The sequence below is a fragment of the Homarus americanus genome, unplaced genomic scaffold (genome assembly GCF_018991925.1).
Source record: "Homarus americanus isolate GMGI-L3 unplaced genomic scaffold, GMGI_Hamer_2.0 scaffold45562, whole genome shotgun sequence".
Taxonomy (NCBI): Eukaryota; Metazoa; Arthropoda; class Malacostraca; order Decapoda; family Nephropidae; genus Homarus; species Homarus americanus.
This window is the reverse complement of record NW_024744839.1, coordinates 9,241,826-9,266,584: the sequence shown is the minus strand read 5'-3', so window position 1 is coordinate 9,266,584 and position 24,759 is coordinate 9,241,826. Positions and strand designations below refer to the sequence as shown.

Genomic DNA, 24,759 nt, shown 5'->3' with positions numbered 1-24,759 from the left:
CCCCCACCACGCGACCTGTTACCTCGACAGATGTGGCAGCTGGGGGAGGGGGGGTGTTTACCGCCGGGAGTGTCATCGCCACTGGCGTAAGTGCTGGCATCGCCGGGAGTGTTTTCACCGCTGGCGTCAGCACTAGTGTCAGTGCTGACGTTTTTGCTGCCTTACCCGAACAAAGATTAGGGGGTGAGCGTTGTTTACGGCGGCGTGGCCACCTGGACTCTTTACCACCGGGAATGTCATTGCTACTGGCGTAAGTGCTGGCATAACGATCGTAACGACCTTCTTATAAGACCTAATAATTTTTTGCCTGATTTACCTTCGTCTCGCAATGGCCCGAGAAATTCAGCTCATTGTCAACATGCACAGCTAGATCCTTCTCACATTGTTTTACATAGTGCAGATTCTTCATCCCGTGGGGACACATGATACGCCTCCTCACCGTTGGTACGCCCCAGGTGCATCCTCTTACACTTTGTGACATTGACTCTCAGTAGCCATTTCTTCGACTATTCCTGGAGCTCACAGAGATCCTTCTGCAGCTCTTCACTGTCCGCTTGGTTTTTTTATTTCCCGAAATAACTTGGAGTCATCGGCAAACATTTGTATGGTGGAGTGTACAACGTCAGGCATGTCATTTATGAAACAAACAAACAACAGCAGGCCCAATACACTGCCCTGTGGTACCCCGCTTGTGACAGGTACGGACGATGATTTCATGCCATTAATCACCACACACTGTTTGTTGTCTTGTAGAAAGTCTTCTATCCACTCTTGGACACTTCCCGAATTCCGTGCCCTTCCAGTTTGAATTTCAGCCTTTAGTGGGGTACACTGTCGAAAGCTTTGGCAAAATCTAGGTACATATTGCCGAGATTACCACCCCGTTCCAGAGTATAGCTGCCTACTACCAAACAACAACTCTTAGGAAACAAAATATCACCGATTAACATAAGACTTCAAGCTTATTAGAAGAAAGGAACTGGTAACAACTACAGCACCATCACATAATGGGAACACCAGAGCCGATTACAATGAACACGTGGTAACAATACGTTATATCCACAATAATATTAAATTACGACATTCGCTCAAAAGTTATTGAGGATTTACAGTTTGGAAACGAAGATTATTTCTCTGTTTCCTTAATTAAATTCACCTTAGAAAAGGACGCTTTACATCAACAGTGGACGTCAGAAGTGACAACACTTCCATTGCTAGTGTCCAAAACAATTATATTTTGCATCTCCCTCTTCATTTAAAATGCAAATAACAGGTTTATAAAATTGCTGACTCTTTTGGGGTGTAAATATACCGCCAGTCTCCACAACTTACTGTTTAGTTCGAATCTTTTCTTTATTTCCCTACACACTACTACTACTAGAAATCTCTGAACCACATCTTCGTCAGTGTTCATGCTTATCTTATAATGCTCTAGCCTTTGGAAGGTGGCATGTAATTGCAATCCTGAATATATCTGATTGACTGGTACATATAGGGAATCATCGGTTGGATCAATGCCATACAATTGGAGTTTGACACACTATGTAAATGGCAAAAGGATGCAGTTGACATATGCTTTACGGATTAAATGCAAAGTTGGGGCTTTACTCTAAAAAATCAAGTTTATTGTGTTGAGTTGCAGCAATATGTCATTCAAAATTCAAGTAGCAGAACACACGTCTCTCCTCAATTACCCTGATGTGGAAATACAGTTTGAGGGGGTTGCCACTGTTGGAGTATTCTTGCAACAGCCTCATGGAGTGACAATCACCTTGTGGCATAGGCATGAAATATTTGTGGTTTGAGTTGACAAAACCCTGGAATTCCAAAACTCACATTTCCCTTTGGCACTATGGGAAAGGTAAATGTACACATTTCTCAACACATCTTCACGAGTATGTGGCCAGGATTTTGCTGCTTCGCTGGCACAGAGATGCATGCTTTGTGCAACACGTTTAAATATGGTAATGCCAAGCATTTTAATTTTCATTCTGCTAGTTACACAGTTATATTCGCCCATATATAATGTTTAATGCCCCATCTGCAGCAGACCCAATGAAGTTGTTCAATGGTATATCATGTGTAGTGAGGCACTGAAACAGCATGTTATATATTTTCACCAGTCGAACCCTGATTACCTTCAAATAATCCAATCAAATCCAGCATCGCGATTTGTCATTACAGTTGTACCCCACTTAACGCGGTCAATTGAACCCAGAGGGTCCCGCGTTAAGTGAAATCCGCGTTAAGTGAACAACAGAACATATGGGATTAATTCCAATAGAAACCGGCCCGACCCCCAAACTCCACTTTTTGACGACACATAACTATGTTGTAGTAAAAATAACATCTTAATTTTATGATGGTACATGCACACAATTAATACTTAAGAGAAATAGAGAAATACAGTCGCCAAGTTAATGTCCATTCAAATAATGGACTCAACCTTGCCTCCCCCCCTCTTCCAACCGCACGGTCAGTCCCAACCCTCCCCCCCCCACCCCCCACCAATCCTCCCTCCCAGGGTTTTTAACATTTAGTATTAAATAATACCTCAGATTAAAGTTAGGATAATATAATTGACATTGCTGGATTCCTTGTAAGACCAGGAATATTTTGAATATAAATGTCATATATTTTGCACAAAATATAACATAGTTAATTTGAGAAAAAATTTTATCTAAAATTTGTATGTCTAATGCAAAAATATGATGTTTATATTCAAAATGATCATCAAATTATAAGAATTCCAGCAATGTAAATTATATTCAGACTGGGTAATTTGTATGAATTTTATGAGCTAAAACAAATATCTTCAGTTAATAAAAAAAAAAAATAATTCTTCACAGGGTAACAGATGGTCGGTCGGTCCCTCCCTCCCCCCCACCCCCCACCAACCGTCCAAAGGAGATGTGTGGGATAACCACTAAATTTTAATAAATAATACCTCAAACTAAAGTTAGGATAATATAATTGACATTGCTGGATTCCTTGTAAGACCAGGAATATTTTGAATATAAATGTCATATATTTTGCACAAAAGATAACATAGTTAATTTGAGAAAATTTTTTATCTAAAATTTGTATGTCTAATGCAAAAATATGATGTTTATAATCAAAATGATCACCAAATTATAAGAATTCCAGCAATGTAAATTATATTCTGGTCGGGTAATTTGTATGAATTTTATGAGCTAAAACAGGCAGTCAGGCAGGGTGGGGCAAATCTAAAAATAGCATCACTCACCGTGTATATGTGGAAAAAATCCGTGTTAAGTGAAAGTTCAGCTCTGGCGAGGCACCGCGTATATGATAAAACGCGTTAAGTGAAACCGCGTTAGGCGGGGTAATACTGTATATCTCCAGATCAAAATACGTCACTATCATTGCACGTGATTTACTTACTGAGCAGTCGGTACTTTCGTCAATAATTACACTAAATTTATTTGTAGTTTCCTAACCAAGTTTTGAGTTGCACATTCCCCTAAAGCTTGCACGACGACCTTGCATCTGGTCCGTTTCGTTGCCGTTTGAGCGGCTGTCTTGGAATCGGGAACATTTGCTTATTGAGGTCGTCAAGGTGGTCACATAAGCTAAAAGAAATATTAAATTTATTTGGCTATACTTGCAACTGATGATTGTGAGATCACATGCTGCTAAATGATTAAGGTTTCTGCCACCCTCACTTGGGACAGATTAACATGACCACTTATTGAGCAGTGCCATTACATTTTGGGCTACAACACAAGAGGAAACAAACACTAAATCACCTGAATGGCATCATGTTCTGCCAAAACGCTGCAAATAGGACAGTTGCCTTCACCGCGGCGCTCTGTATGGCCCCGGCAGGGTGAAGACGTGTTAGGTTGATCAAAGGCACCGCCGCCAGGCTGACCACAATGAGCAAACGTGCCACCCGGAGCAGAGGTGCTAGCTTTGAGGAGTTCTTCCTAACCCGTATGCTGTCTTGAGGCGCGGTGGCGTTTCAACGATTATGTCTCGGCACTTAAGTATTTATGGCATACCTGACGATATGCCTTGGTCGGAGTTCCTGGTACTCAAGCTAGTCAACAGCAAAACGTCCTTCGCTAACCAATCTTCTTGGAAATGGGGACGAGGAGGCATAACCTGGAGATGTCAGTTGTTGAGAATATGTTAGACGTTGACTCTCACAAGCATTAAATAATCTCCGTGCACCCATGTGGTATGCATAGGATTTCACCAAATATAGAAGTATGGCAGAGTTGAACATCAGTTTACTTGCACATACATGTAATCCACATAAAAGATATTAGTTATGTTGATTGAGTGTGTAATAACGACAGTAAATACACCAATTACCAAGACAGACAGATGACTACATGAATCAGAGCCTCGTAATTCACAAGCAACACCAAAGATGTTAGTGAACAATAATCCTAAAAGAAGCTTGTACTATGAGATTCAATACACAGACAATTTAGTCAGAGTTAATTTGTTACAGTTTGACATAACCGTGATCCAAGTTCGTAAATACAGGTGTGTATTAAGAAATATAAAGTAGATTTTCTTGAACGATACCAGTTTCCGTTTTCTGTATGAAACGGCACGAAACTGGTGCATGGAACACTTATCCAAAGGAAGTAAATAAACTAATTTATCATAAATACAATTAGACCAAATGTGAGACGATATTCGCCGATGATATAAGGAGCCTTACATAGTGGTTGCCAGACGAAAACCTCAGAAGTACTAATCAGTGTATGTAACCGCCAGTTAGGCGGTTAAAGGATTATTTAGACTCGTGACGTTGGACTCGAACATTATAATTCGGTCAAATCTGTTGAATAGAATTCAATTTAGTATTTCAAATAAATCATACATAGGCAATCACATAAATGTCTAATCCAATATATATTTACATAACAATCATAGCTATATAATTAGTCTAATCTTAACACTTACAATGAGCACTTAATTTGCCAAGTTTTTATGTCGTCACAAAGATAAACGATGCAATGGACACAGTCTACCTGTGTACACAATAAATACAAGTTAAACTTATGTGTTGAAAGTCTTCAGGAAAAACAGGTTAGGTGTTGGTGGTGTGATGGGGATAGCTACAGTGAGGCTGGCGGTGCCCAGCTGGTGGGCACCACGTGATCAAGTTGGCCACTTCAAACTTGCTGTGTCAGGTGTATTATACAGCAAACAAGCTCCCCTCACACCACCTCAACCTACTCTGAGTCTCTCATCTGCCTCCATCTCAACACTATATAACCGTATACGGGCAGGCACACCCACTAAACATGACATGAGTTACAGCCTAACATAACGTTTGTTTACGTGTCATCATAATTCAGTACCGCTTGCAGTAACGGTGTACAATCCTTTCACTACACGATGGTACCAGAATGACCATATCTGTTGACCTGTCAACCTCGTCACCTTTACTACTGCATCAACAACGAATTAATATGATACCAACCTTACGTAAAATAAGGAAATCGTCGAATGATATCTGAATTTCACGTCCTCCTTTGGTATTGCATACTTGTACCCTTAAATTGGAAACATACATTGCAGCAGCACTGGTCGGGACACTGTCATATGAGTGTGGACCACAGGTTGTGAGTATTCCTTTTCGTACAGGCAGAGCTGCCGCCCGCTACTGAGGTTACGAAGGAAAGGAAAATTGATTCATTACCACCGGTTGTAAGGTAACAAATAGCAAACTCGACGAAGTACACAGTAAGCGGGATTAAATTTACTTGTAATACGGTAAACAACCGGCAGTGAAATGCCACTTGTAATACCGTAAGCAACCGGCAGTGAAATGCCACTTGTGACACCGTAAGCAACTGGCAGTGAAATGCCACTTGTAACACCGTAAGCAACCGGCAGTGAAATGCCACTTGTAACACCATAAGCAACCGGTAGTGACATGACACTTGTAACACCAAAGCAACCGGCAGTGACATGCCACTTGTGACATTGTAAGCAACTGGCAGTGACATGGTAAGCAATCGGCTGTGATCGGCTTGTAACAATGTAAGCAACCTGAAGTGATCACTTTTAACACCATATGCAACCTGTGGTGATCCACGTGTAACATCATAAGCAATCGGCAGTGACCTGCCACTTGTAACACCATAAGCAGCCAGCAGTGAAGTGCCATTTGTAACACCATGAGCAACCAACAGTGACCTGCTATCGTCAAACATAAATACAAGCAGCGAGCTGCACCACCAAATACAGGCGGTGAGCAGTGGTTCACCGAACAAACTTTGAGACCTAACCAGAGATGCAAATGAATATCAATAAAAGAACAAGAGGTTGTGGAAATGGATCCAGAGCAACGAAGGGGAAAGGTGAACAAGGACAAAGGTGACCGAGACCCAGAGGTAGAAGTTGTCCCTCCAGAGCTGAACAACCGCGACTTTACGGCAACAGAAGCTGAAGGGGGCCACCCTCTGCCTGAGCCTGAATGCTCAGCACCTGACCAGAATCCCAGGTCCAACATGATGGCAGAAGTGCGACGAACTGTGACTGAAATGCTGGAGGCGTATTTCACAAAGCGGGAAGAAAGGGAAGCAGCACGACGTTTCGAGTTTGGGAATGGCAAATTTGAACAGTGGGAAGGTTCTCAGAATGATTCTGGGGACACAAGTCCTGGATGAATACTGACTGCAGATGCTATTTGTGAAGTGGAAACAATAATAAATAGTCGAACCAGGGTTGGATAAAATCATGATTTTTAAAAAAATAAATAAAAAAAATCGATTTATTTGATTTAAATCTGATTTTTTTTATTTAAATCGATTTGTTTTTAATTTTTTACTAATTGCATTAAAATAGTACTTTTAAACCATAAAAACAGTATTTTTCAACCAAAGTTTATTCAGGATAATAAACAGAAAATTGGCATTAAGATATTTATGCAGTAGATGTACCAATGGATTTTAACACAATAATATTCTTTTTGTAAAATAAAAGAAAACTGGTAACATATCTTACATTTGAGTGCACAAATCCAAACGTAATAATGAAATTTAACAAATGCTCTTATAGGATTACAGTGTTTCAAAAATTAATAACAACAACTTCAAGTCAACAGAATAATATTCTCATTTTGTAAAAAAAAATAATACTGGTAACAAGTTTATTTTCTTACATTTGTAGGATTATAGTGTATTAAGAATTACCGGTAATAACTTCAAGTCAACACAATATTCTCATTCTGTAAACAACAAAAATAGTTCAAAACATTTAAATTAGCTTAGTTGAACATTGAAATGCTTATGTACTGTGACAAACTTAGATGCCTTTTCCTGTCCTAGGCGATTTCTTACCTTTGAGTGTACAAATCCATATGTGGAAAAAATTCTCTCAACCCCTGCTGATGATGCAACAGCTGTAAATAATTGCCTAGGAACATCCATTACATTTTCTGTCATATCATTGGCAAAATACTGCCACCAAGCAAGGGGTGAGAGAGGTTTTACAACATCTTTACCAAAATAGAGCTCTTTAAATGGTGCACTTCTTCCATGGAAGGACATTAATGTTGAAAGGAAATGTGGAAGAGACTCGCACAAATACTGTTCTGCAATGTCTCGCTGCTCAGGAGCCAGATGTCTGCCCTGATACCTTGGATCTATCACATTAGCTAGAAAATGGGCAGGTGTCAATGCTACTTTGATTCTTTTTTTCAAAATTATCCATATCCTTCTTATCTGTTAAATACTCCTTAATATCAGTTTTCAGTTTTACCCAGATTTCTACAGCATCACTTAATAGGGTATGTTCTCTCTGGACACAGTCCAATGCCACAGCAATGGCTTAAGTCTCTCTAAATAGTCTTCTGCAGTTCTTTTTAATGCCTTATCATTAACTTTCCTTTCAATTTTCTTATCAATGTCTTCACTATTTTCTTTGCACACTTTGACAAGGGTCTCCCAGTTCTTTAAATAAGATTCAATAGAATCTGTCACTGTGTTCCATCGTGTGTCTGATGGCATTACTAGGCATTGTTCCTCCTGCTCTTCTATACAAAGATCCTGGGATGTTATGATTTCTAAAGTACTTACCGTAATGATTTCAGTAATGTGCTCCTTAATGTTCTTGATTTGCAGGTCTTGTGAAAGCAAATTTAACAGGTGTGCAGAGCAACCATATGTTATAATGGATTGATCTTGTCCGAATTCACTTCTAATTTTTACCATATTAGCAGCATTATCTGTTACACAGCTTCTTACTGTGCATCCAAATTTGTCTTCACACGTTTTTGTAGCACATTCAGCTAATTTCAACAGATATTCAGCTGTGTGTCTTGATTCTGTGTCTATAAAGTCAACAAGATAAATACGGTTGTCCGCTATTAAAGTTATACATACTATAGGCTCATTATGGACATTACTCCATCCATCCATGGCCATGCAAACTGTTTTCCCACTAAGTTCTTCTGAATAGTTCTTAATCACTGAATCGTAGGCTTGATCCAAAAGAGACCCTCCAATTTGATGTCAATTAGGTGGAACATATCCTGGTCTTAGCATTTTAATCATCTTGATGTTATTAGCCTGCTGCATTGCATATACTTTTCAATCTTGTAGAATAAAGAGAGAAAACAGTTATTAGTAAAAAAATCATTTTGATTTAAATCATGATTTTTTTCTCTGATTTAAATCGATTTAAATCGTGTGATTTAAATAATTTGATTTAAATCATAACAACCCTGAGTCGAACCATCACACCTGCGCCGAACAACATGAGAGACCTGGAAGCGTTTACACCAGCTCACATTCTCCACGGTGGCCCACATGCTGATCTGCCATTGGGAGGATGTCTTCTGAAAGACTTACATCAACGACGGTGGCGACACGTGCAGTTCCTAGCAGACCGCTTCTGGAAACGCTGGGTGAGGAAGTACCTTCCACTACTCCGCAAAAGACAGAGGTACAAAGAACAGACCTGTAATCTCCAGAAAGGCGACCTTGTCTTCGTCACCGGAGAAGATCTTTGTCGCAACAAACGGCCATTGGGCAGGGTCACGACAACAGTCTCGGGAGCCAGTCTAGTGCGCCAGGTGCTTGTGCGAACCATATCTAGGGAGTTCAGAAGGCCAGTGACCCGCGTATACCTTATTGAACACGCCACACCGTAAATCTTGGGCGATTGCCCAACGCCGAGAGTGTTATCGCTACTGGCTTCAGCTACAGTGCTGGCGTGTGATGCCATTAAATCTTTCGACCTGTGACCTAGCCAGATGTAGAAGTGTTTACAGACAAGTCCTGGTTCTGCTGAGTGGACTGTCTTCGGCAGGTGGAGGTGGCTGCCCGCCCCTCCATGAGATAGATCGCCCTCTCCAGTAATGCTGTGAAGACCAGCCTTCTCCTGTCCGAGAATTTGTGCTGGGATGATTTACGCAATACTGTTTTCTCTTGAAACACCATACTGATCTGCATTGACCCACACTTGTAAGTACAGCCTAAGTGATGACATACCCCTCGGTACCGAAATATTGTTGACTAATTACGCCTACTCGTTTCTGCCTAACCTGGAGTAATAAGATAATGCAGAATGAAGCGAAGCTAAGATTAATAGTTATGAACTTTGTGTTATGTCAGTATGTTTAATAAATCATAATTAAGATAAAATTGTGTGAGACTAACTAATTATGTATCAGATGGATCACCTTGTAATATTATGAACACCTTCTCCTCTGCAGGTTTTGACCACATCAATAAATACTGAATGCGTCAAAAGACGGGTTTCAATCATTCCCTTCAACTTGCCCGTAACCTGAACGTCCTTAACTAAGGTGTTTACTATATCCATGCCGAGTTACAGTGGGGTATGCTATAACGAACGTAATTGGTTCCAGAACCTCGTTCGTTATAGCATTCGTTCGTTATAGGATTAATCCGTTCCAGGCCCCCAAATACAACCACTTAACACTGAAAAAATTCTGTGGAAAATGTAAAAAATACGGTACTTTATCTTACCTTAGTGTTGTTCAGCATGCAGGACAGGAGGCAGAGGGGGAGGGGGGAGGAGAGAATTATTGAGAAGAGGTGGAAGGAGAGGAGTCATCCTTCCTAGCCCTCTTTGGTGACTGTCTCACAGGCACTTTGTCTGTATGTTCTTTTGTTATCTTTGTAAAGAAGGTATCCAGGGTTGGCTGCTTCAACCTTGATTTCTGGACCTTCCAAAAGTAGTTCATAACATTGTCATTGAACACACTGATGGCCTTTTGCACAGAACCAACATCAGGATGATAATCCTCAGCAAGCTTGGACAGTTTGCTCCAGCAAAAGAACGCATCCTTGAGATCTTTGGCTGGAATGATGCGGCTTTCCTCCTTGTCCTCCTCCTCCCCTGACTCCTCAGAAGTTAAGCTCCGCTTCAGTGTCTCATTTTCCTCTTTGTGAAGCTCAAGCAGCTACTCAGTGGACAGTTCCTTACTGTGCTCTTCCACCAACTCCTCAACATCATCATCATCCACTTCCAGGCCCATGGAATTGCCCAGAGCCACAATTTCATGAACAACAGCCTCTTCTTCTGACTCTTCAAAGCCTTCAAAGTCTCTTTGAAGGACACATTCAGGCCACAATGGCCTCCAAGCAGCACAAAGACACCTCACAGTAACCTCTTTCCAGGCTGAAGTAATTAAAAATACAGCATCTGCTATATTGAAGTGACTCTTCCAAAATTCCTTCAAGCTAACATCACTGGAAGAAGTGGACGCAAAACATTTTCTAAACAGTGCCTTTGTGTACAGCTTCTTAAAGTTAGAAATTACCTGTTGATCCATGGGCTGGATGAGAGGTGTTGTGTTGGGTGGCAAGAAGTGCACAGTGATGAAGTTGAACTCCTCTGGCAATTCAACCATCAAATTAGGAGGGTGGGCTGGTGCATTGTCCATCACCAACAAAGCTTTTAGTGGAAGATTATTCTCCCTGAGGTATTCCCGAACACTGGGTCCAAGCACCTCAATCACCCACTCAGAGAATAAATTCCTGGTCACCCAAGCCTTTGGGATTGACCGCCACATAACACCAAGGCGGGTCTTCCTAGTGTTTTTTAAAGCTCTGGGGTTTTCTGCATGGTACACAAGGAGTGGCTTTATTTTGCAGTCACCAGAAGCATTAGCACAAAGAAGGAGGGTAAGCCTGTCTTTCATTGGCTTATGGCCAGGGACAGAAGTTTCCTCCTTGGTAATGTATGTACGGCGAGGCATTTTTTTCCAAAAAAGTCCAGTTTCATCACAGTTGAATACTTGCTGAGAAACAAAGCCTCCCTCTTTAATAATATTCAAGAAAATGTCATGGTGTTCCTTAGCTGCTTCCTTATCGGCACTAGCAGCATCACCATGTCTCACAACACTATGTATTTTATTTCTCCTTCTGAAACCAGTAAACCACCCCTTGATACCCATAAACACTGGCACATCACTATCACTTGCACTGGGAGTCTTGGCTTTAAGGTCCTCAAACAATTGTCTGGCCTTCTCACAAATTATAGCTTCACTAATGCTATCACCTGCCATTTCTTTCTCCTTTATCCACACTAGGAGTAAATTTTCCATCTCCTCAATAACATTACACCTTGCTTTGCTAAGTCTAGAGATTCCCTTAGCCACTTGCACTCTTTTCAACTCCTCTTTATTCTTTAAAATCGTACATATAGTCGATTTAGCCATCCCATACTCAACACTAAGTTTCGCAATGCTTGTTCCATCCTCACGTTTCTTTATGATTTCTTTCTTAGTTTCAAGAGTTATGAGCTTTCTCACTCGCTTTGAACGATTCATTGTCACAATTGTACACTTGTATAACAAAATATTTATACAAATAACTCTATTTCCACATCAAAAGACGAAATTTCAACAATAACAGTGGTGCACTGGCTACACAATGAGACAAAGATGGCGCCTGACGCTCTTATTGTGGGTCGCGGTACAACAATATTCATGCGCCAGGCGAAATAGTCCGGTATTCATCCGCGTTCGTTGTAGGAGTTTTGTTCGTTATAGCATTCTCAATTTTATAGGTAAAACCGTTCGTTATAGGAATATTCGTAGTAGGATCCGTTCGTTATAGCATACCCCACTGTATATGAAATTCCGCGTTTTCGAGGGTTTACTGTGAACTGACCACGGTCATACATGTTAGTTAACATAAAATCAGACGATTCATATTACGCTCAATAGCCCATAAAACATGTAGCTATAACTTCTTTGTCGAGTCTACCAGTTAAGATGTTCATGTTCTCACCGCTTCAGTACGCTTGAGTACTCCGTTTTTCTCTCGAGTAGTGCCGAGTCTCTAGTACAGAAGGGTCGGGATATATTGCGAGATAGGGTTCAAGGATGCTCGCTGTATACTAAATCGTGATAAATAATTACATAATCAATGGAGAAAATAGGGTTAGGTTCTGGAGGCCAATAAAAGTGGCTAAACTTGACATAAAATGGCAGTCTAAAGTTAGAAGAATATATATTGCATTGCTGGAATGCTTGCCAGACAGCAAATAATTTGAATACACCTTGTATAGAAATCATATATTTTGCACAAGAGATAAAATTTTTAGTCCTATGTACAAAAATGTACTAATGAGTACTAATATTTTTATGTCTATTGCAAACTATGGCAGGTTTATATTCAAATAAATCACTATCTTATAAGAACTCCAGCAATATAAATTATATTCTCTTAAGTCAATTCATTGACATTTTGTAAGAGAAAAAATTAAACTCCCCCTATATGACAGATAAATAAATACCATTAGGTAACCTTTGTCCATGCTCTGGCCCAGCTGTCAAAGTACAATGGTCCCTCGGTTAACGAGCGCCCCGGTTAACAAGTTACCTCCCATAAGATTCTTAACTTCGGTTAATGAGTTTCTTACGAGCCGACCTCAACATGTTTTCGCTTGCACTTGACGGTCAACCAGCTGTAGTATTAGTCCGCCAATACAGTAATCGGTTCCAGGGCTTAAATTCCTTACTATCTTAGTAAATATCAAGAAGTTTAAACTATTCAATAATTTTAAAAGTTTAATATTAATTTTTTTAGTCATTTTAACAATTATTGAACATAATTGAAGGTAAGGTCACTAGTTTCTGGCGCGCCATCCAGCCTTTAAACACACCAAACAAGCGTTAGTCTCTCTCTGTTTTCAGTGGAGGTAACATCTTGCTTGAGACTCTTCAACTAAACGCTTTTTTTGTGTGTTTCCAAGCAAATTATTGGTCATTTTGAAATTTATTTTACAAATTGACAATATATAGCGCAGTGCAGTGTTATTTTAAAGAAAATATTCTTTATTTGCAGCTACAGTAGTTTAAACTTAAAAGATCATGTGTTGACATTGTTTGAATCCAGCATGGAGCCTAAGAAATCTAAAGCGATTTCAATCCAAACCAAGCAGGAAATTATTAAGAAACATGAAGAAGGCATTAGAACAAATGCGCTATGCAAAGAATATGGCATGTCGACATCAGCTGTGTCGACAATTCTTGCACAGAAAGAAAAATTTAAAGAAGTGAAAGTGAGAGGCAAATCTACAAGTGTTTTTAAAAGTAAATCCCTAATTGCAGAAACTGAGAGGTTACTTCTCATCTGGATTAGGGAAAAACAGATGAAAGGCGATTCAGTTTCTACTGAATTCATTTGTGAAAGAGCCAGGGAGATTTACGAAAATTTAGAGACAGATCAACATGGTTCTTCAGGCACAAAATTTGAAGATTTTAGGGCCAGCAAAGGCAGGTTCGAAAAATTTAAGAAAAGAAGTGACATTTTCAGTGTTATTAGGCATGGTGAGGCTGCTAGTGCTGATAAGGAAGGGGCAGCGAAGTTTTTAGTGGAATTTAAAGAACTGATGGAAGAAGAAAATGATCTTCCACAGCAAGTGTTCAATGTGGACAAAACCGGGCTGTTCTGGAAAAAGATGCCCAAAAGAACATTCATCATCAGAGATGAAGCCTCTTTACCTGGGCATAAACCCATGAAAGACCGTCTCACTCTATTGCTTGGTGCCAATGCTTCAGGGGATTTCCGACTGAAGCCTATGCTTGTCTACCACTCTGAAAACTCCAGGGTGTTCAAGCAACAGAAAGTGGTAAGAGCAAAGCTTGGAGTTTATTGGAAGTCCAACCGTAAGGGATGGGTGACAAGACAGCTTTTTAATGAATGGGCTGTTGATGTGTTTTGCCCTTCTGTCAAGAGCTACCTAACCACCAATAAGCTCCCTTTAAAGGCTCTTCTCCTCATGGATAATGCTCCTGGTCATGACCCTGAACTTGCCAGAACTTTGGAGTATCAATTTGACTTTGTGAAAGTGTTGTTTTTGCCTCCCAACACTACATCAATCATACAGCCAATGGACCAGAATGTGATCAGCAACTTCAAGAAGTTGTACATGAAGAAAATGTTTAGGAGGTGTCATCAGGCAACTTCCAATGATCCTGAAGTAACACTGAAACAGTTCTGGAAGACACAATTCAACATCCTGGAGGCTGTAAAATTGATTGTGTCATCATGGCAAGAAGTCTCCACTAGATCCCTCAATTCTTCATGGAAAGCACTGTGGCCATCAGTAGTCCACGATTTTGAGGGATTTCAGGATGACTCAGAGTTTGACCAGGAGATTGTGTCCATTGGTCAGTCATTGGGCCTTGAAGTGGAAGAGGATGATGTCGAAGAGCTTGTGATGTCTCATGAAGAGGTACTTACTCCTGATGACTTGAAGCAACTGGATGAGATGTTAGAGGCTGACAATGGTGAGGAGGAAATGGAAAGTGATGACCATATGTCAACTTAAGAGTTGAAAGATGTGATTTACCACTGGGAGAAGTTCAGGGAACTGGCTTCAAAGCACCCAGATGTGGAAAAAACTGAACTAACTTTGTGTCATGTTGAGGACTCAGTGGTCTCCTTCTTTAAACATAAGTTAATGGTGAGGAGGAGAGATGCCCCACAGACCACAATTGACACTTTTTTCAGTAAAAGGCAGAGGGAACAAGATGCTATCCCTCAGCCTTCCACTTCAAGGAGAGAAGATGTTCATGGTGGAGAATCTGTCAGTCCAGAGGTTCCTGACGTTTTCATGGAAGGGGACTCACCTTCCAAGAAGCAGTAAAATGCTTCTCCTCCACCTCCACTTCCTTCTCTTCTCCCTTCACCTCCTCCACCTCCCACTTCAAATTCACATCATCATCATCATCATCATCATCATCATCATCATCCAGGAGCCTTCTACATACACACCTCAAAGTAAGTGAACTTTTCTACCTTTTTTGTTGAATTTAGACAATTTTCGGTGAGCTGGAACCAATTACCCAAAAACCCATTGAAACAATGGTTTCGGTTAACGAGATTTTCGGTTAACGAGCAACCTGCTGGAACGGATTGTGCTCGTTAACCGAGGGACCACTGTACTGTATATAGGAAAATTTTGATAATTTTGGTAGCCACGATAAAAAAAAGTAGTTATATAAAGTCGCTATATATCCTGACCCTACTGTACTCCTTAGTATCTCATGCCATGTTGTGAGATTTGAAATTGAAAGAGAATACCAATGTTGTACATTAAGTTAGATATGTCTGATTACAGATGAAACATTCAAGATCCCTTGTGAGTGATGCTGAATGCTTCAACTGTATTTACAGTCAGTGAAATTGCCAAATATGTTAGAGGAGAGCCTGCCAGCAGAAGTAATGAATCCCTAACATCGTCCTTAGGGATGCCTCGAGTTTCCAACTGATACGGAAGTTAGATCATTTTGATTCCCAATCATCAGAGAATCTGATGTCTGTATTGAACTTATTGTCAGTTTTATATTTTAGAAAGTAAGTAATATCGTGAAAAGAATATGTCAGTCTTCTTATCTCCAAGATCTAATGGCAAACTCTCATTAGGCCCTAATCAACTTGTGCATTTGATGTCCATTTTAATACTGCCTAGCAAGCTCAAACTCTGATTGGATTGTAATAATAGACGTAAGAAATTGATCTGACCTCATGACACTAATTTTCATAGCCAAATGTACAGCAACTGATTTAAATGACAGTATGTCAATGCGCGAATTGGCTGTTTGGCATACCCGAGCTGCCAGTTAGCCTCGTATATAAACGATTGCGCGGGGGAGATTGTCACTTTTGTGATGTTCCCCCCCCCATCGTATCTCAGGTATGTGACTTGTGCCTCACGCCCACCATATGGAGTCATTTTGACTCGGTTGATCTTGTGAATATCAGTGTTCATGTTTCAACAGTGAAATTCTCATCTGCCCAGTAAGAATTAACGTAGCAGAAATATCGTGTGTCGTTGCCAGATGCGCGATTGTGTGTAAATGAGTTTAGACTTTTAAAACACTTTTGTGATGCTCATCGTATCTCAGGGACGGTGTGTTGTTGCTGAATACCCGCGCCTACCAGCTAGATGTCCAAGGCAGGATGTCTTTAATTCAGCAAGACTAAAACCAAGGAGTAATGCACCCTGGGACCTCCACCTGGGAGGCTCAGCTCATTAACCGTGCGCTGGAGACCAATTGAAGCTAATAGAGAGCTTCATTTGTTGTAGTAAACACCAATGAATGAGCTTGGTGTATTAATCTCGGTTATATGTGCAAAGTAGTGTTCTTGTACATGAATGGGGATAATTTGCAGAAATATAACTGTCCCAAGTTGAGTATGGAAACCATAAATATTGCAAAGACCAGTATTAAAGTTTGTTATGTGTTGTGAGTAAATCATTCATATGTACAGTGCTCCCAACTGAGACCTGGTACATGTTCCATGTTGTTCATTCAGTACAAACATGATGTTATACGGAACGTATTATTATCTGTGCTATTAGCAAGAGTGCAAAATGATCATCTTTATTTTCAAAGAAATAATTTAACAGTTGTTTAGTGTTGGAACAAATTATCAAAAATCTATTTTGTTACTTCTAAAGTAAGACTTAGTGGTCCATTCTTGTCTAAGTGTGTTTAAATTGTCCTTTTATTCACTTTTGATTTTAATAAATATTGAATTAGTAAATTGTGGGTATCACTGCTCCTTCCCTTTTAATGCTCTTGGACACCCAGCTTTCCTTGATTTTCATAGCAACATAAAGGTTGTATTCTTGCCGCCCAACACAATCTCCATCTTGCAGCCAATGGACCAGGGAGTTATAGCCACTTTTAAAGCATATCATCTGAGAAGAACTTTTGCTGAGGCAATAACCAAGACTGATGATGAGGTATGCTATGACACTCGAGGAACTTTGGAAGAAATATAACATTTACCAAACTAAAAAGCACATTGTTTCATCTTGGAATGAAATCGAACAGACTAATTTAAATAGTGTTTGTAAAATCTTTGCCCACAATTCACAAACAACTTTAAAGGTTTTGTGGACCCAATGGAGAGTGTAACGAAGAGGGTTGTTGAAATGGGGAATCAGCTTCAGTAACAGATAGAAGCTGACAATGTTATTAAGTCTCTTGAGTCCCATTCCAAAAAAACTAGCAAATGAAGAATTAATGGAATTGGAGGTTTGGAGCACTACAGCAGTAGTAGTAGTAGTAGTAGTACAACCTGATGAAGACATGGTTCCCAAGAGATTCACCACCAAGGGTAAGGCTGAGGTATTCAAGCATATGGAGGAAACTTTGGCTCTCTCTGAAGCAATGGACCCAAACACTACTAGGTTCATCAAAGTAAAAAAATGATAAGTAACGATCTTAGCTGTTATAAAGAAACTTATGAGGATAAAAAAGAAAAGAAAAGAGATCTGCTGTTCAGATGACCCTTGAGATATTCAACACTTTCAAAGTGCCTCAGCGATCCAGCCTCCAGTACCCCTACCAATGCTTAACAAGATGCACCAGAAACAGCATCTGCCACTGCTTCTACTTATTTTTTTTTACGAGGATTAACCCAAAAGACTGTTATCTACAACACAAAGATGCTGAAAAATCAGCTTTTTGAAGCGAGACAAATTGTAAGAGAATGGAAACACAGAAGAAGGCAGAGCATTCCAAAGTTTGGCTGTGTGAAAAAAGAAGCATGTACTATAACGGGGTATTCTAGTGTGACCGACATCCACACAGGAACGGTGGGCAGCATGAGCAAGACGAGTGTTACGAGACCACTGCCTTGCCAACGGTACAACTGATACCAAATCCACCGAACATTGCCCATTAAAGTACCTGTAAAAAAGAGTTAAACAACATTGTGGCAAAGAGAAAGGGAAGAGGCCCATCATCGCCCTCTTCTACTAGTCAAGTAATTAACCACTCTTCCTAAAATCATCCCTTTTCACAAGAAAGATAGTTTTAAGGGCCAAGGTAATTAATTCGTTTTTTTTCTTTACATTACTTTATGTGGTACTGCATTACTTTATGTACAGTATTTACAGGTACAGTACTTACATTAGTTGTTATGTATGGGTTATTTGTTGTTTTGTATGGGCAGGGCTGTGTTTTAACTTACTCTAACCTAAGGAATTAACCCTTTTCTGACTCAAGAACAGGGCCCAGGAACAACCCGGGGACCTCCAGGATGTGATGTTTGCATTTTGTTTTTATTTTCCTGTTAACAACAGCTGTTATCAAGATATTATTTTGATTTAAGGAAACAAATGAAATGCATATATATTCTCTGTGACTATGAGGCCAACCATGAAGCAATACTGGTGGTTTGGGGTTACAAGATATGAATATTGTATGAAGTTGAGGCTTATTTTCATATATTTAATCAAACATGACTTGATATTTGTGGGCCTATGGCCATAGGATTCATCCACAAGCACCCATACAAGATGAAAGGCAGTAAAGCGAGGTGTGATTATCTCCATCCACTACAAGCGTCTAAGCCATGCCCCAGTGGCTCACCAGATTTTTATTTAACAGCACTGTGACAACAGTGTAGCTATATTTTTACCATTAATACCAATCTTTGCATGATGTTTCAGATGGGTCATGCAAGGCAGGGGTAGAGATAATTTTCTTGCCGATTGTACATGTACAGTATTGAAAACCGCTAGGATGAACAGGTGGATATTCAATAACATAGAACTACACTCTCACTGAAGCAGAGGCAGCATAAATATCTTCAATAAGACATGAAAACTTTATAATTTTCTCTATCTATTCAATCCTTAATCCTTTGAATGAATCCCCAATAAAATGAAAGCAAGTTTTTACCACCCATTTGCTGATTAACGAAAGAATGTTCTATTATTACGAAAGTTAAGTCACCCCCACCTTTCTGCTTTCTCACCACCAGCTCCATGATCACCACCACCACTACCTCTATTATCACTGCCTAAATCAAAATTTCAGTGATGCAGATGGATTTGCTTCAGCCAGAGCAGATCAGCATGGCATCCACTGCCACACCCACTTCCCACCTTCTTCCCTCCCTCCCTCCCTCCCACTCACTGAATCTCACCAACACTCACTCATTCTACTATGACTGTCATTCATGGTACAATATTGTAAAACAAAAAATAATGTACAGTATTGCCAAACTAGTGAATGAAAGCCAAATGAAAGTTTAACACAGTTGCCATTTGCACACAATCCCTGCTTCACCATAGTAAGAGACAGACCAGCTGGGAGCTACCTCTGCCATCTCCCTAGCAGTGCCCCCCCCACTACACTCTGAGCGCCTCCTCCCTCTCTGAACCAGCTAACTCGTGTGCAAAGAAATGTATATTCTCTATGTGTTTGCCCTTAGGACAATTATTTATTTTACTTTTTTTCACGATACGTATGCAAGTAGGAAAATACGAGTTGAAAAACAACCATAACATTGGCCTAGTAGCTTGGTGGTTACAGTGACAAGTTTAATCTGGCTACAATGCCATGATTAATTACTATTAAACACTATTCTATCAGTAAACACTAATAATAACATCAAATCCAGTGAAATACAGTATAGCAAGGACCGAGGAGAGTTACAACTGCAGACGACGCTCCCGTTGTCAGACGTACGTATGAGAGAAGTACAGACCTTGTAAATAGTCCGTAATTTGAAAACGGTGATGGGCTCCATGATAAACAAATTATATAAACCATGCACTTTCCTACGACAATTGACAACTCTGTTTATGTACCTTTATATTTTACAGGTTTTATTGTTTTTATCATCAGTATTTTGACGTTGCAATTATTTTGTCACAGAGCTTAGTACAGGAACACATCCCCCCCCCCCCCTTTTTACATTAACTTATATGGGAAAAATGATTTTGATGAACGTAATCCACCTAACGAAAGCATTTTAGTGTAACCTAACCCTTTCATTCAAAGGGGACTTGCTGTACAGAGCTTTCCTCACTCAGCCTATTACTGTACCTACTACAGCTTTTATCTCCCCCTAGGAGCGTCATTTGGGAAGGGGGGGGCACCCCCCGACCTGGCTTGCCTCTCCCAACGATTGTCTTGCTCTCCAAGGAAAATTTTAATTTCAGTATAGTATTCCTTTTTAATACAGACGAATTTGGATTTGGTGAGAACATCTCGATGGTATTTTTACTATGCATAATTAAACAAAAACTAAGTACTGTACTGTATTCATCTATTTTCATTCCCATTGCCTGTCATTTATAAACTGAATAGCAACAAGGAAGTAAGTCATATTACTAGCAACCACACGGTCCACACCGGGCAAATGCAAATTGAAAATATAAAACGTACTGGAACGTGTTCCGTCTGTTACAGCACCACCCGGCGGCACCTAGGTGGAGCAGGATTTAGACCCCTACTCTTTGCATGTAATGGTGTTGCCCCCCCCAAGCAAAATCTGAAATGACACCCCTGTATTTCCTCCATAAAGCATAATGACACTACAGTATATAAATCTGATAACATCAAGGATACTCACATCATGAAAAAAAAAGCATCTCTACTTTGTTTAACATAAATTCCATCAATAGGGAATGGGGAAATCCCAATATTAACTAAAAACTTAATTTCCAAGAACACGAACATAATAAAAAATACCACCTACCTATTACTGTACTCTTGATGATCCCTTTTACTACTTGAGGCTGGTGTTGTGGGTGGCACAGGGGGGCTTCTCATGTCCATGGGGCCAAACACCCAAACTGATATCCATATTGCGAAGCATCCCACAGCCTGAAATGTAGTTTCATTTTCTTAAATGTATTTAACTTACACAAAAAAATTAATATTCTGTTAATCCTAGACAATTACCCCCTGGGTATTAAACAGTTAATACTGGACAAAAAAAAGTTAATTGTGGTCCTGTGGACAATATAAAGTTAAGTCAGGACAGTACTGTCCACTGGCCATAAAATGTTCAAAACACTGTTCATCTGATAAGTGAAGTTAACCAATGTTGGGTCTGCTTAGTACTTGGATGGGTGATTGCCTTGAAACACCAGATGCTGTTGGCATTTAAAGTTAAGGATCGAACTGGAAATAAGCATCTCAAGGGTTTATTGACTGTCCTTGGTCAAATTGCCTATACAAATCGGTGTGAACAATGCAGTACAGTACAGTATAAAGTTTGGTATGGACAATACACAGTTTGAAGGTGTGGACTGTAAAGTAATGCAAACCAATTCAAATAATATGGTTGTCTAAAAGTAAGTCATCATGGAAAGTCAATCAGTGATGTAGGTTTCAAAACCTTTTTCAGGTCTTGGATTTTTGGTTGAAACCTAAAGAGACACCAAAATATTTACAAATTTTCAGGGTGTTGGGAGGAAGTTGTCAACTGGTTAAGTTTAGGTTCAAGTAGGGGAGATACTTTACCTCAGGTCACCTGGGACTGTAAAAGGTCGAGCCATAAAGTGAGATTTCCTGGGCTATGGTAAATTTTCTTAGACAAGGTGACTCAGGTCAATACCGGCACTGACAGGTATAACATTTTAGTTGAACGTGTACAGTACTTAGCCTTCAGGAGATACTGTAATACATTGTACCCTTGTTAATTCGACAAAAGAGGGGCTCTGGGTCACTTGAAATACAGTGGTCCCTCCATTAATAAGCACAATTTGTTCTACAGTCACTCGTTCACTGAATCTATTATTTCAATGGGATATTGGGTAATTGGTTCCAACTCATAGAATTCCCTTAAAATAAATTAAGAAGTACAAACAAAGTACTGTATACTGGTAATAGCATTAACAAAATGTATTTAGGATGGTGTGTGCATGTAAATGAGTAAAAAAAATCAATAAAGTTATGTATATCTACAAATAAATTTGGGTTGAAAAACTTGTACAGGGACCCCCAAATTTGCGGGGGATAGGTTCTCAAAATGGCAGCGAATCGCCAAATCTGTGAATAACATTTGAGGACTGTGTGTGTGTGTGTGTGTGTGTGTGTGTGTGTGCACACACATTTACAATACAGGTAAAGGAAACTACTGACTTAAGAACTAATGGCTCCCTCTCCAAGTCGCAAAAATGTTGGCAACTTTAAAACTATTCCGGTACCCACAGACATTCTTGGGTACATCCAGGGTGTCATCCGCGAATAACCGAGAACCGTGAAGTAAAAATCAGCAAACTTGCCCCCTACTTAAATGTACTACACTAAAGGACTACATTTTTTTACCTCTGATGCAAAACATATGATGTCTACATTCAAATTATTCACCGTCTTGCAAGGATTCCAGCAATGCAAGTTATATTCCGCTAAGTTTAGTCTGTGCCATTTTATAAGACAAAAACGCTAATCCTAAAACCACCTTCACCCTGGTTGGAAGGACGGAGGAGGGAGGGGGAGGTGAGGTGTTGATAGCCGGGTGACGAAGGTTAGCCAGTGCGTATTTATCATTCGTATAGAGGGAGTTTAAGTTCTTTGCTTATAAAATGTCACTAAAATGACTTGGCAGAATATACAGCTCCTCCCTGACTAACGACAGGGTTAGGGACCCAAATCCAGGTCTTAAGTAGAAATGGTCGGAAGTCGAAAATGCTTAAATAATACATAGAAATTCTAAAATGGGTGTCTCTTTTTCTTCTCAGCACCACAAAACTCTCACTTTTAAGCTTGCCAGCCATTTTAAAGTGAATTACAAACGAAAATTTTGTCTGTGTACTGACGTTGGGACTCGAAAATACGTAATTTGACAAAATTTTGGTACGACAGAGGCAGGTCGTAAGTGCGGGTGGCCGTAAGTGCGGGTGGTCGTAAGTCGGGGAGGAGCTGTAACTTACATTGCTGGAATTCTTGTAAGATAGTGATTAATTTGAATACAGTAAGGTCTTGTATTTCGCAAGTAATATAGACTGGAAAAATTGCGCCAAATTCAAATACTTGTACATAAACTAATGGGAAAAATAACAATATAGACTGGCCACTCTACATCAACCTCTGATTTTCCCATTTATAACCTCCAAATGATACAAATTCTGCCTTTATTGACTTGATTGTGCATTCCGTAAACTAGTTTTTAGGCCTTCCTCAAGTAACCTAATCACACGCTGCTTATCCTGCATCGAGTACTTGGCAAACTTAACTCCCTTATGATAGTCCCGCTTCTCCTTTTCCTTATTTGGCCGCTTAGGTGAGTCTGTCCCACCCCCACCAGCACCAGCAGGACCCCCAGTAGAGGTAGAGGCCATTATCTTGACACGGTGGTAGCACCACCCAAAAAAGCACACAATAGCAGCATGGACGGTAGCTAGGATGGCGCGGGCTACAACGCGATAGTTGCGTTCTTGTACACCTCTTTTACTTTCACCACCGGCAATTCGATCACCAGGACGATTCTTGGAAACATTTTTCTTGCCTTGTCTTTCCGTATTCATCGCTAACACTACAAAATTGGAGAAAACAGCGAAAATCATGGAGCAATTGACAGAAACTGCACGATTCAACTGATCACATGATGTAACAGAGAGCGCTGATGTAAACCATTATTGGTCCTCACTGCAAAACATTATTTTTACTTCCTTTCATTCAGTATTTATGGGTAACAGCTAAATTTGCATCAAAAAGAACAAAATTTACAGAGTACCTCTCAAAAAACACTCCACAAACAAAAGACAGGAATCAATTGAACATGTGATGTTGAACGTGAACTGTAAACATTGTATAACCCCGCGCCACGCTTAAAACGTTAAGGATGGAATCAAAACATTGTGGATGGAATCGCGCTATAGCCAACATTGTATGCAAAAGTTCGCGTTTTACAAACAGCGTTCCCCTATTCATCAATCGTGTAGACAAAACACGCTTTGTAGCAGAAATGACTAAGTGGTATGAGGGCTGTGACGTCATTCAAGATGGTGGCCAGCATTCAGCTGGCTGGATCTCGCGAAATTCACGATATTTTACGCCAAATATAAGACTTGGTTACATTAGGTAGTGCTCGTGAAATTAAAAAAAGCGAAATTAAAAAATGCCAAATATGAGATCTTACTGTATAAACATGCTATAGTTAGCACTAGACAAAAATTTTAGTAAGTATTTAGTACATTTGAGTACAGTACAAGTTTTCCCTTAGGACAATTATTTCTTTTACTTTTTTCACAATATATATCTAGGGCGGTGTGTGCATGTAAATGAATAAAAATACAGTGAACCCTCGCTTTACGCGGTTTCACTTTACGCATTCTACATTTACGCGGTACCCTGCCAGAACCGGAATTCCCACTTTACGCGGTGCATCTACTCATATATGCGGGTGAAGTATATTTTTTTTTATTTAGCTCATAAAATTCATACAAATTACCCAGCCAGATATAATTTACATTGCTGGAATTCTTACAATTTGATGATCATTTTGAATATAAGCTTCATAGATT

The 24,759-nt window shown here is 39.9% G+C and overlaps 1 long non-coding RNA gene across 1 annotated transcript in view; it reads right to left on the bottom strand.

Annotated features, from left to right (window-relative positions):
• Positions 1-20,983: 20,983 nt before the first annotated feature.
• LOC121878153 overlaps positions 20,984-24,759 on the bottom strand; it is a 78,373-nt gene continuing 74,597 nt past the window's right edge. The window contains exon 3 of the long non-coding RNA XR_006091098.1: positions 20,984-21,112. This is a non-coding gene — a long non-coding RNA (uncharacterized LOC121878153). The remainder of the gene's footprint in view (positions 21,113-24,759) is intronic.